The 13,998-nt window shown below is 46.1% G+C and overlaps 1 protein-coding gene across 3 annotated transcripts in view; it reads right to left on the bottom strand.

Annotated features, from left to right (window-relative positions):
- Positions 1-13,998, bottom strand: part of ADAMTS17 (ADAM metallopeptidase with thrombospondin type 1 motif 17) — a 350,376-nt gene that overhangs the window by 8,832 nt on the left and 327,546 nt on the right. The window lies entirely within an intron of this gene.

A 13,998-nucleotide genomic window follows, 5' to 3' on the forward strand; every position in this document is an offset into this window, starting at 1 on the left:
AAAATGGTAATAGGAACATACATACCAATAATTACCTTAAATGTGAATGGATTAAATGCTCTAAGCAAAAGACACAGGCTTGCTGAATGGATACAAAAACAAGACCCATATATATGCTGTCTACAAGAGACCCATTTCAGACCTAGGAACACATACAGACTGAAAGTGAGGGGATGGAAAAAGATATTCCATGCAAATGGAAATCAAAAGAAAGCTGGAGTAGCAATACTCATATCAAACAAAATAGACTTTAAAATAAAGACTATTACAAGAGACAAAGAAGGACACTACATAATGACCAAAGGATCAATCCAAGAAAAAGATATAACAATTATAAATATATATGCACCCAATATATGCACCTCAATACATAAGGCAACTGCTAAGAGCTATAAAAGAGGAAATCGACAGTAACACAATAATAGTGGGGGACTTTAACACCTCACTTACACCAATGGACAAATAATCCACACAGAAAATTAATAAGGAAAAAAAGGTTTAAATGACACAATAGACCAGAAAGATTTAATCGATATTTATAAGACATTCCATCCAAAAACAGCAGATTACACTTTCTTCTCAAGTGCACACAGAATACTCTCCAGGATAGATCACATCTTTGGTCACAAATCAAGCCTCGGTAAATTTAAGAAAATTGAAATCATATCAAGCATCTTTTCTGACCACAATGCTATGAGATTAGAAATCAGTTACAGAGAAAAAAAGTAAAAAACACAAACACATGGAGGCTAAACAATATGTTACTAAGTAACCAAGAGATCACTGAAGAAATCAAAGAGGAAATAAAAAAATACATAGAGACAAATGACAATGAAAAGACAATGATTCAAAACCTATGGGATGCAACAAAAGCAGTTCTAGAGGGAAGTTTATAGCAATAAAATCTTACCTAAAGAAACAAGAAAAATCTCAAACAAGCAATCTAACTTTACACCTAAAGGAACTAGAGAAAGAAGAACAAACAAAATCCAAAGTTGGTAGAAGAAAAGCAATCATAAACATCAGAGCAGAAATAAATGAAATAGAAACAAAGAAAACAATAGCAAAGATCAATAAAACTAAAAGCTGGTTCTTTGAGAAGATAAAGAAAATGGATAAACCTTTAGCCAGACTCATCAAGAAAAAGAGGGAGAGGACGCAAATCAATAAAATTAGAAATGAAAAAGGAGAAGTTACAACAGACAAAGCATCCTGAGAGACTACTACAAGCAACTGTATGCCAATAAAATGGACAGCCAGGAAGAAATGGACAAATTCTTAGAAAGGTATAAGCTTCCAAGACTGAAAGAGGAAGAAACAGAAAATATGAACAGACCAATCAGAAGTAATGAAATTGAGACTGTGATTAAAAATCTTCCAACAAACAAAAGCCCTGGACCAGATAGATTCATAGGTGAATTCTATCAAACATTTAGAGAAGAGCTAACACCCATCCTTCTCAAACTCTTCCAAAAAATTGCAGAGGAAGGAACACTCCCAAACATTCTATGAGGCCACCATCACCCTGATACCAAAACCAGACAAAAATACTATAAAAAAAGAATATTACAGACCAATATCATTGATGAATATAGATGCAAAAATCCTCAACAAAATACTAGAAAACAGAATCCAACAATACATTAAAAGGATCATACACTGATCAAGTGGGATTTATCCCAGGGATGCAAGGATTCTTCAATATACTCAAATCAATCAATGTGGTACACCATAGCAACAAATTGAAGAATAAAAGCCATATGATCATTGCAGTAGATGCAGAAAAAGCTTTTGACAAAATTCAACACCTATTTATGATAAAAACTGTCCAGAAAGTGGGCATAGAGGGAACCTACCTCAACATAATAAAGGTCATATACGACAAACCCAGAGCAAACATCATCCTCAATGGTGAAAAACTGAAAGCATTTCCTCTAAAATCAGGAACAAGATGAGGATGTCCACTGTCGCCACTATTATTCAATATAGTTTTGGAAGTCCTAGGCACGGCAATCAGAGAGGAAAAAGAAATAAAAAGAATCCAAACTGGAAAAGAAGAAGTAAAAATGTCACTGATGGCAGATGACATAGTAATATACATAGAAAAACCTAAAGATGCCACCAGAAAACTACTAGAGCTCATCAATGAATTTGGTAAAGTTGCAGGATACAAAGTTAATGCACAGAAATCTCTTGCATTCCTATACACTAACAATGAAAGATCAGAACAAGAAATTAAGGAAACAATCCCATCTACCATTGCAATGAAAAGAATAAAATACCTAGGAATAAACCTACCTAAGGAAGTAAAAGATCTGTACTCAGAAAATTATAAGACACTGATGAAAGAAATCAAAGATGACACAAACAGATGGAGAGATATACCATGTTCTTGGATTGGAAGAATCAATATTGTGAAAATGACTGTATGACCCAAAGCAATCTACAGATTCAATGCAATCCCTATCAAATTACCCATGGCATTTTTTACAGAACTAGAACAAAATATCTTAAAATTTGTATGGAGACATAGAAGACCCCGAATAGCCAAAGCAATCTTGAGGGAAAAAAACGGAGCTGGAGGAATCAGACTCCCTGACTTCAGACGATACTACAAAGCTACAGTAATCAAGACAATATGGTACTGGCACAAAAACAGAAATATAGATCAGTGGAACAGGATAGAAAGCCCAGAAACAAACCCATACACCTATGGTCAACTAATCTATGACAAAGGAGGCAAGGATATGCAATGGAGAAAAGACAGTGTCTTCAATAAGTGGTGCTGGGAAAACTGGATAGCTACATGTAAAAGGATGAAATTAGAACACTCCCTAATAGCATCCACAAAAATAAACTCAAAATGGATTAAAGACCTAAATGTAAGACCAGACACTATAAAACTCTTAGAGGAAAACATAGGAAGAACACTCTTTGACATAAATCCCAGCAAGATCTTTTTTGACTGACCTCCTAGAATAATGGAAATAAAAACAAAAATAAACAAATTGGACCTAAAGAAACTTAAAAGCTTTTGCACAGCAAAGGAAACTATAGACAAGATGAAAAGAAGACCCTCAGAATGGGAGAAAATATTTGCAAACGAATCAACGGACAAAGGATTAATCTCCAAAATATATATGCAGCTCAAGGTTACAAAAAACAAATAACCCAATCAAAAAATGGGTAGAAGACCTAAATAGACATTTCTCCAAATAAGACATACAGATGGCCAAGAGGCACATGAAAAGCTGCACAACATCACTAATTATTAGAGAAATGCAAATCAAAACTACAATGAGGTATCACCTCACACCAGTTAGAATGGGCATCATCAGAAAAGCTACAAACAACAAATGCTGGAGAGGGTGTGGAGAAAAGGGAACCCTCTTGCACTGTTGGTGGGAATGCAAATTGATATAGCCACTATGGAGAACAGTATGGAGGTTCCTCAAAAAACTAAAAACAGAATTACCATATGACCCAGCAATCCCACTACTGGGCATAAACCCAGAGAAAACCATAATTCAAAATGACACATGCACCCCACTGTTCATTGCAGCAGTATTTACAATAGCCAGGTCATGGAAGCAACCTAAATGCCCATCGACAGATGGATGGTTAAAGAAGATGTGGTACATATATGCAATGGAATATTACTCAGCCATAAAAAGTAATGAAATTGGGTCATTTGTAGAGACATGGATGAACCTAGAGACTGTCATACAGAGTGAAGCATGTCAGAAAGAGAAAAACAAATATTGTATATTAACGCATATATGTGGAATCTAGAAAAATGGTACAGATGAACTGGTTTGCAAGGCAGAAATAGAGACCCAGATGTAGAGAACAAACGTATGGACACCAAGGGGGGAAAGCGGGGCGCTGGCGGGGATGGTGATAGTGGGATAAATTGGGAGATTGGGATTGACATATATACACTAATATGTATAAAATAGATAACTAATAAGAGCCTGCTGTATAAAAAATAAATGAATAAAATAAAATTCAAAAAAGAAAAAAAAGAAAGACAAGTAATCTGGTAAGTGGCTATACCCAGAGACTGGGGGTCCACACCAGCAGGGTAAGTAAAGGAAATGGCCAAGGGTCCTAATGCAGTGCAAAATCCTATAAAAGTAAAGCAAAGTCTTGCCCATGCAAAGTCATGCCAACAGAGAGCAACATCATACCATAGCTTGCAAGGGAATATCCAATGACAACAGTACATTCAGAAAAGGCGGCATCTCAGTGAACTGGGATGGCAGTGCCCTGTACACTCTGGCAAACAGGAGTGAGTGATGACGAAGACAGATGCTGCAAATATTAGGAGGCACTTTACAAAACTGCTTATATTCAACCGTTTTCAACCCCACAGAAACAGGAATTTTATCAGGTTCAACTTCAAAATATGATAAAGACAGAAAATAGTAATATTTTTAAATTAAAACATAATATATAAACTTTAAATATGAAATACAACTACATGAATAAGTTACATATTTTAAGTAGGCATTTGACTAGTCCACCTACACCATTAAAGACTTTTATATCTAAATTGGTCGTAAAATTTTTAAAAAGCCCTGCTCCCTGGGAAAGCATGTACGTGGGGCCTTATTTCTGTGACTACTGGGCACTTGGGGAAGAAGGGGCCATGTGTCCTGCTCTACAGACAGCACCAGCCCTTGTCTTCCCATCTTGACTTGGCTCACTGGCGCCACCTGCTGTGGGAGACAAACCAGGAAGAAGAGCGGGGTGTCCTCATAGTCCTTCCTGGAGAAAGGGTGCATCCAGGGTGGGTCAGGTAGTGGTGGGGTTTCTGGGTCCCCAGGAAACTCTGCACAGGCTAACAGAGAAGGATCTGGGATTATGGTCTCGCTCCCATGGGCCCCCCTGACCATGAGGTCTGCAGACTCTGCCGGCGGGGCAATTAGCCTGGCTGGGTCACTTCCTGCCCAGGAACACCAGGTAGGGTTTCAATGTCTTTTGCAGGTGTTGTTATTATTTATGTGAAATCAGAGCAAGGGCTCAATCCTATAGATCTACTAAAACCAAATGCAAAATTGACAAGGTCTCTGGCTGGAAAGGATCAATGACCATTGTAAAACTCAAGAGTTTGGGGTGACCTCAAAGACTAGTCTCCCCTCTGAAAGTTCTTAGCCTTGTTTAACATGTTCTGTGGTTGGGTGGGGGGAGAGCATTCATGACACCTCATGACACAGAACACTCGCATGCTTGTTCTGTCTGTAAGCTCACCTGTAGGATTCCATGACAGTGTGGAACATCCCACAACCATCCCAAGGCGCTGACCTTGGCCACTGAGCTTGATGGGGGTCAGTGTCTTGCCCAAGGTCACAGATTAGTGAGTGGCAGAGGAGCGACAGGACCCCAGCTGCCCCATCCCAAGGACTGAATTCCATCCTCCTGTATGAATTAGAGGTTGAACTGGATGGAGCTTCTATGGGAGGCCACGAATCAAAAAACCAGGTCACTGCCCAACTCCACCATTTCTTCATCATCTTTCCCAGCCTGAGTCACTGGTTTTTAATTTTTCAGTCTGTAAACAAACCTGCCGCATGAGATCATGGAGGGTGTCTCCAAAGTTCTGCAGAGACTCAAGCGTCTGTCCTCATGGCTTTCCAACACCTCTGAGAGGCAGGGCTGGGCCTGGTGAGAGGCTGGGGCTGACCCTCAGCTGCTGTCGGGGCCATGTGAGACCCTGCAAACTCTGCCCCTGGGATTAGGTTTTACAGAATTTTAGCTGCAGTCCTGGGGGCTGCCATTCACACAGCTCTGGGCTGTGAATGGCTTGTGCTCACTTGGAAGAACCTTTGAAAATATCGGGTATTTGCTTAGCCAGCCCCACAGAGGCTGCTTCAGAGCATCAGGTGAGGAGACAGGTTACAGAGTAGCACGTACAGAAACCACCCCATTTTTTCTAATACCTGTGTGCGTGTGTGTGTGTGTGTGTGTGTACCTATATAAAAGTTTGGAAGACAAACCATTAAAAAAATTTACTGTGCTGTCATCTGTTTTGTAGGACTAGTTTTTCTCTTGTGTCTTCCCAAGCAAGATAGAATTACCTATGTAATTAAAAATAAAAGTGGAAAATTCCACCAATGACCCTTTGGTGCAGCTGCCACCTTCCAGGCCTGCTGCATTTTCATTTGAGCCGAGTTGGTGCCTAGCCTGCCCCTGGCCTAAAATCCATGCATAACTACCCACTCCTTGGCCGGAGTTTCAGCAGGACAGTGGCGACAGGACAGGCCTGTCAGTATGCTGCATCCCCCTTTACTAGCTGTGTGACCTCGGGCAAGTTACTTAACCTATACGAGCCCCAGCTTCTTTATTTGTAGCTTGAGGATAATAAAATCTTTTTTGCAGGATGATTTCCAGGATTAGAGACAGCTTAGAGCAGGTGCCTAGCAGGGAGTCTGGGAAGGACAAACGCTGCTACAATTATTAACAACAATAAGCACACGGCCAAGAGCAGAGAGAGCTGGCCGGGGGTCCCTGGAGGCCGGGAAGGCGCCCTGAGTCACCTGGCCTGCTTAGCTCTCCCTGGGCTGCCATGCCGGTCACCAGGCAGGTGTGGACATCCACCTTTGCCAGGAGCACAATTAGAGATTGATTTGGCCCTGAAGACACACGTGATTCCAGAGAGGCTGCAGGGCTGCATCCTCCTTGTAACCTGAGCTCGCTGCATTAAGGGTAGCACAGGCACAGACAATGAATCTCACCTCCGTCGGCCTCCCCTCAGCCTCCACTTTAATTCAACAGTGAGGAGACGGCAGTGTCTCCTGATAGCATCGAATTAGCCCCTAAGCGTTGCTGTGAAGTCATTTTTCAGGCTTTTAAAATCTAAGCAAATAGATGTATTAAAAAACAGATCTGGTCTTCTTTGAAGCACACTGTCACTGTTGGGTAGTTTTCTCAAGCCACTCATGACATTAACATTTAATGTGGTTCCCTGAGACTCAGGAAGCCAAGATAAAATGGAGCAGTAATAAATCCGCCAGGAAAGCTCCTTGCCAGATGACCTGGAATAAGTGCAGCCCCCTCTCCAGCAAGTGCCTGCAGCTGCACATCACACACAAGGTCTGGGGACCTGCCACCCATCCCATGGGTGATGATGATGATGATGATGGTGGTGATGGTAGTAGTAACAGCAGCAGGGTCCACCTTTTGCCTGCCTCCCGGTGCCGGGCACTGGGCTCACACCTATTCTCATGAGTCCTCATTAATCTTCACACTAACAGCTGCTGTGGCAGGGCCAGGTGCTCAGAACACAGTAGGTGCAGAATACATGCGCACAGACTGCAGGAATAGTGTCTGCGGGGCACAGCACCGCCTGCAGAGAGGTGGAGCGTGAGGCTCAGAGGGTCCACGGTCTTCCCCATGATGTAGCCCCCGGGCCTCCCATCCCGGCTGCTGCCCGGAGGCCTGCACTCCTCTGGAGCCACGCGGCTCTCCAGCAGGGAGGAACCAGGCCTCTGTCACCATGTGGAGGCCCAGCGCTGATGACATGCTCCACCATGGCGTGGACCCCCTCCTCTTCACTTCTCCCAGCTGTAAAATCACGACTATAAATGACACCAGATTCCAAAGGGATGTTTTGAGAATTAGCTAAAGGAAGTTGTAAAAATCTTGGGAAGAGGAAAACGTGACAGGAATATTTAATACACACATGAGCGTTGGCTCCTACAGAGTGGAGGACGGGCAGGGGCTCCCTGCACAGGCTCTGGGGTAAGCAGGAATAGGGTTAGGGTGAAATAATGCAAAGATGAACCCTCACTGCACAGTGTGCCCACCCTGCGCTCTCACAGAGCCATCCTCTGAGGGGCCAGCCTGCCTCTGAGGGGCAGCATGGGACAGCCCCACATGACAGTCAGGGGGGCAGGGAACCCCCTACGGGAACTCCATTTTCTGCTCGTGTCTGAAAGGTACTAGGCTGGTAAAATGTCAAAAGCTCCTCAAAAGCATTTTTGACAGATTTCCCGCAAAACTTGGCACGAGCAATGCAAATCTCGGAAGCTGTTGAAACCTCAAATAGTAGGCTTAAACAATGATGAAAATCCCCACCGTCTTTGCTCCAGCCTTGAAACTGTAAATGCTTTCTTAGACACACACACACACACACACACACACACACACACACACACACACCTTCCCCCTTCAACTCATACTTTCTTTCAAACTGTTTTTGAAATCCTCAAATCCTTGAATCCTATCCTCAGCCTTAGCTTTGGGCTCCCCTCAAACTCTCTGAATTCGCAGCCTGCTGACCTACAGGTTCTGGTTGGAACGTTATAGTTAGGGAACCAGAAGGCCCAGGTGACTCCCCGTGACTTGCAAGGGCTGGCTATCCCAAGAGCTCTTATTTCTTGCTTCAGATGGGCGCCAGGAGCACAGAGAAGGCTACAGGAGCTGTCTCACTGCCTCCCCTCGGGCAGGAGCTGCTACCAGTTTCGTAACTTAGCTCTCCCAGCTTATCAGAGACTGTTTGAAAGACCCTCCTCCCCACCCCCCACCCCCCCCCACCCCCCCACCCCCCGCTGCAGAAGGATGTTCTACATGCCCAGCAAATACTGCACAACCGTCTCCTGCCCTGAGCCATGCTGTCATCACGCGAGCCCCAGGTCAGGGCACGTGCTGTTTCATGGGGTCCACACCACATTCAAAGAACTCATCTCCTGTGACACAAATATTTTACAGGCCTGTGTAAGAAATGCAATTCTGATCAGAGATAAGAGACCTGTGACTGTACTGGATGATGATGGTGAAGAAAATGATGATAAAAATGAGCACCTATGCCAAGCACTGCACTAAGTGCTTTACATGGATGCCCTAGGAGGTAGGTACCCCTAAACTCATCTGACAGAGGATGATGCTGGTTCAAGGTTAGATGAGGTCACTGCAGAACAGGGACGTGCACCTGTGTTGTCCTGACCATGTGCCCTGCTCTGAGGTCGCTGATAGCGTGTGTTGAAACCAAAGTGTTCCTTAGGGATGACAGCTTCTCTGATTCAATGGTCATGTCTAGGCAGTGGTTAAAACTTAGACTGGCATGTGGGGGAGGCATCCCCACTCTCTGATCTCTCATTCCACACTAAGGCAGCTGATTTGAGGAAGGACACTAGGTGAATGGAGGGGCAGCAGGGAAATGGAGGGGGCAAAGGCATTGGCCTTTAGACTGCAGCTGACCCTTGAACAACTCGGGGGTTATTCTAAGTGTAATGTACAGTCGGTCCTACGTATCCCCAGTTCCTCTGCAACTGAGGATGCAACCCCGGACCACGTACACTGTAGAATTTACTATTGAAAAATACCCACGTATAAGTGGACCCATGCAGTTTAAACCTACGTTGTACAAGGGTCAACTGCATTCAGTTCACTCCCATGCAGGCACCTCTCCTGGCAATTTCTGGGGACCCACTGCTCTACAACCAGTTCATTTCTCTCATCTGAGCAGGTGTGGGCCCTGGACTTTAACTCCATGACCCAGTGGCAGGCTCTGTTCACCCACACAAAATGCTCCAGACCAAGGGGGTATCTGCCCCCTCTCCCTCTTGCCCTACCCAGAAAAGTACTTAAGTTTGATGACCCTCCGTTCACTGCGGCTTACACTCCCAAGAGTAGTACGGAATGGAGGATTTGCTGATCCCTATCTGCATGCAGAGTGCTGACTGCCTGTGTTGTATGGTTTCACAGTCCCAGAAAAGGGCCCTGATGTCCCCAGTGTCTCTTATGTTTGCTCCTGGATGCTCAAGTTTCTTTTATTAAGGACTCAACTTTTTATTTCACAAAGAAGGGGAGACAACATGCATGATCTCCTATAGAGACAACAGATTTATACCACAGTGTAAATGATTAATACAAAGCCCTTGGGAGAGAAGGTTTTGATTGGTGGGCTGGAGAGAGAGTAGATAAATACTTGACTTTACAACAAGCTTATGCCTATGATGGTTAGACCTGAGGCATATAACAGTTCATCTACTTCCCATTTCAAATTAGAAACCTAAGCCTCTGACATTATTATGTACCTGAAGGAAAGGTGGATTAAGAGCCAAAAGGCAAGGACCAGACTCCTAGCCCTTCCATTTACTAGTTGTGTGACCTCAAGAAAAAAGTCACGTTGCCACTCTGAGCCTCAGTTTCTTCACCTGTAAAATGGGGATAGGGTCAAATGGGAGAATGTGAGTGAAAGTGTTTTATAAATTCTAAAGCACTGGTGAATTTCAGGGCCACTGTCACTGATCCCAACAGAAGTAGCATCACTCTCCACCAGCACCCTTGTTCGGGGCTGCCCCTGGCAGGGGCTGCATTTGTACCTGCCCAGTGGGACTTAGCGTGGCCTGGTGTCTGCAGCTGGCTCCACCTGTCTGTATCTAGGCTGGGTCATTGTCCACTCTTGTACCCTCAGTGCTCAGCACAGGTTGGCACAGAACAGGAGCTCAGGAAATGCTGATTGAATCACAGTGACTTGGTTGCAGGCCCACAGCAAGTGGGAGCCCCAGCCGGGCTGGCTGCCCAGCCTTGCAGGGTTGGGGGGAGGGGTCAATCCCCACCAAAGCAAGTGTAGGCTTCAGAAGTGGTGCTGGGGCTGAAAGCTTTCTGGAACAAGCCCCCGTAGTGACACAAAGTCTGTTCATTTCTGAGGCCATGGAACTTGAGCCCCCATCTCTGCCCACAACACAAGAAGGCAGCTAACAGCAGTCCTGGGAATGCACCGACACAGCCATGTTTGAATGGGAGGCTCTCCCTGGCTTCTTCCTAGGGCTCTGCAGCTACAGGTATGTGCATGCTTATGGCTTCATTTGATCTCCTAAGGCCTCTGGGAAGTGCTGGGGCTCAGGTATGAGGGGCACATCTGGGGCTTGACTGAGGCCTCACAAGTGAGGTCAGTCCCCTTCCAGGGGACCTCCACGGGCACCAGGAAGTCAATGGCCACTTTTGATCTTTTCTGTAAAAGGGAACGCCATACTCTTAACACAGAGAGCCAATGGTTTTCTTTAAAAACACTGTCTATTATAATCCCTCCAGAATAATTTGCTTCTAATTAGAAACATCCCATCACTTCAGTGGTGATTAATGCCTCTGGTCTTGAAACTGAAACATCTCAACTTCTGATTAAAAGACACGCTGTCCTAGAATGAAATGTGATTTCCTCCTCTCCCAGTTTCAGTGACACCTCCCTCCCCACCCCACCCCCAGGTTGAATACATGGGCCCAGCATTTAGTGGGAGAAAACAATGATTTGCACAGATCTGGAACTAGCTAATATCCCAGGAGGGCAGGCAGCTGCATGGCAGTTTCCAAACAGAGCAGAGCAGTAATACTGCCCTCAGCAGGGTTGGGAATGTGAAGTCGGCCTCTCGGATGGGATCCTGGTTAGGGTTCGGCCATTTGCCGAGGCTGGGGGAGGGAGAAGGGGCTCCAAATCCCCTCCAAGCCTGCCCTGCCTCAGCAAGGTAAATGATTACTGCAGCAAGTACAGGAAGGGCTGGATGCCAGACCCCTCCCGAGGGATGCTTGGTCCTTCTCACTTCAGGAAGTGCAGGACAGCACCTGTGTTGCACGTCTCTGGGCTGGCCTGTCCATCATCTCCCTGGAGATAGGCTTATCTTTCTCAACAGCACCTTAGGGCCAAGTGATAGGAGATTGCTTGGAAGGAAGATGTCAAAGTGTCCAGATACACTGGAAATCTGACAGTGTTCAGACTTCTTTCTACTTTCCTTTTGGGCAACTTGTTTGCTACCTTCAAAGTCTGGCATGTGGGAGGTTTGGATGCTGGTTACAGGAGCGTCATCCACGATGATTGGTTTAAAAGTGCACTGACCCCAACTGTGTGACAAGGGCACAGCAAAAATAACACATCCATCAGAAAGCAAATCCAGTCTGAACAAGTGAAAATGTCAGGGGAAGATCCATCCCCTGGAATCCATCTGTCGGCCTGGTCACGCAGTGAGTGAGGATAAGGGCCCCATGGGACCGGTATCCGTCCCAATTCTCCAGAGCAGGCACAGGGAAAAGCAACGGACAGGTTTCTACTGCTGTGCTGGGGTCGGGGTGGGGGGCGTGCCAGCCTACCCAGTGATGGCGGCTGAAGAAGGCAGTGGCAGTGGGGTGAACAGCTGGCGTAGGGTCTCTCGGTTCAGTTCTATGCGGTCCCCACCACCGCCAACCCTTGTTTCCAGTGCGTGCACACGTGCACACACATATATACACACACGCCGACTTCCAGGTCAGTGTCCCTGCAGTTCTCAGCCGGGAAGAACTAGTCTGCCCTGGGCCCTGGCTCTGGCCAGACCTGCTTGGGGCGGAGCAGCTGGCACCAGTCCAGGCCCAGTGCTCGTCCCAAAGGCTGGATGCACACTGATTGGATGCCAACCCCTGACAACAGCCCAAATCTGTACATGCCCTTGATCTTTCTTGTTCTTACTTCCAGGGATAGCTGATCAAGCTGGCTGTGGCAAAAGCAGGCACTGCGGCCTTCCAAAGCCCTACTGTCCTGAAGGCCAGGAGGTATTATTCTCTTCGGCTGGCTAGGAGGAGGAAGGCCAGCTAAAGCCTCCATTTTCCTGGAAGCCATGCCCGATGGGCTGTGGTGGGGGGAGTTTGCCAGAATGTGTGCCCACGTTCTCGGCTGAGGAGGGGGCCAAGTGCTGCATCAAACTCCTCAGGCACTATTCACATCCTTCCTTAGATGTTCTGCTGCTCCCAGGACCAGGAAGTACAAGGCACTTAGGAAAATAAAAGTGTCCACCTGGTCCTCAAAACCAGAACAATTAGGCTGGAGAAACCCAGGTAACGCCCATCTGCAGGGCACCACCCCATTACGGCGACTCTGGAGCCCTCACTCACTCTGTGTCCACCATGTGGACGGAGCTCTGAATTGGGGTTCAGAAGTTGGACTCTGTCAGAGAGGAGCGGCCAAGTCACTTAACCTCTCTGAACCTCTCCTCCCTCTTCTGTAAAACGGGGATAAGCACCCTCAAAGGAGAGGGCTGGTGCCGGGCCACACAGGGGTCACTGCAAAGAGAAACCAATGCTGGGGCCCCAGACCCCCCATGGGTCTGTGCAGCCCAGGCCTGAGCTGACCCCTCTCCCTCACCTCTGCTCCCTGCCCAGGGACACCTGTGGCCACGGGAGTCACCCTTTACTAGTACAGGCTGTATTTAGGGTGTGATCACAAAGACCCCTCAACTATAATGACAGCTTTATTTTAATTCACACCTGCACATATGGAATCCAGGCAACATTATTCTGCCTGGCCAGGCAGGTAAATTAAAGCATAAAGTGGCTGAAGGAGTCGGGGGAGCTGGAGGACCGCAGTCCGCGGAGATGCACCCGCCCCTGCCAGGCCACAGGTCACAAAGGCCACGTGTGGATATAGGCCATGTTGCCAGATTTCTGTAGTAAGTTCCAAATCCAGATTTTCAGGTGAAATTTTCCCATTTTTAAATGTTAGCAATAAATTCCAAACTGTTTAAGATATTGCACAGGCCACACAAAGCCAGTGGCTCTCAGGCTGCCAGTGTGCAGCCTTCGAGCACAGATATCAAGAGAAACAAACGGGGAGCTTCCAGTTGCTGAGACCAAAGGGAAACACACTCTAGGCTCTCGTTGGAAGTTTTCATCAGAAAATCAGACATCAGAAATTTTACAGTGTTTGGGAAAAGGCTCTAGAAGACCCACTGGATGGTTCTCAGGGGTGACAATGGTATCTATCTCAGGTATGGGTCAAATATATCAGGTGAATGAATAAAGCAAGGGTTAAACAGCAGAGAACAAATGCTGTTTACTTAAATTCTGTTTAACTCTCCTGCCCCAAGGCTCTGGGAGATGCTGTCCTCAGTCCTCACCCCAAGGGCCCTTTCTCCTCCTGCATCCTCCAGGCCCTTGACCAAGGGTCCTGGAAACAATGAAGTGCTATTTGCCCATAGCCCCCTCTGCATCTGCCTGAGGACAGACTCCTACCACTGAGTCTCTCTCAATGGC

Source organism: Stenella coeruleoalba (assembly GCF_951394435.1).
Source record: "Stenella coeruleoalba genome assembly, chromosome: 2".
Taxonomy (NCBI): domain Eukaryota; kingdom Metazoa; phylum Chordata; class Mammalia; order Artiodactyla; family Delphinidae; genus Stenella; species Stenella coeruleoalba.